Source organism: Mizuhopecten yessoensis, unplaced genomic scaffold (genome assembly GCF_002113885.1).
Source record: "Mizuhopecten yessoensis strain PY_sf001 unplaced genomic scaffold, ASM211388v2 scaffold10867, whole genome shotgun sequence".
NCBI lineage: Eukaryota > Metazoa > Mollusca > Bivalvia > Pectinida > Pectinidae > Mizuhopecten > Mizuhopecten yessoensis.
This window is the reverse complement of record NW_018408761.1, coordinates 923,403-923,634: the sequence shown is the minus strand read 5'-3', so window position 1 is coordinate 923,634 and position 232 is coordinate 923,403.

Below are 232 nucleotides of genomic sequence, written 5' to 3'. Positions count from 1 at the left end.
TAGTCATAGAGGATACTCGACATCCACTCTGTATATAAATACCATTGTCATAGAGGATACTCGACATCCCCTCTGTATGTAAATGCCATAGTCATAGAGGATACTTGACATCCCCTCTGTATGTACATACCATAGTCATAGAGGATACTCGACATCCACTCAGTATATAAATACCATAGTCATAGAGGATACTCGACATTCACTCTCTATGTAAATACCATAGTCATAGAGA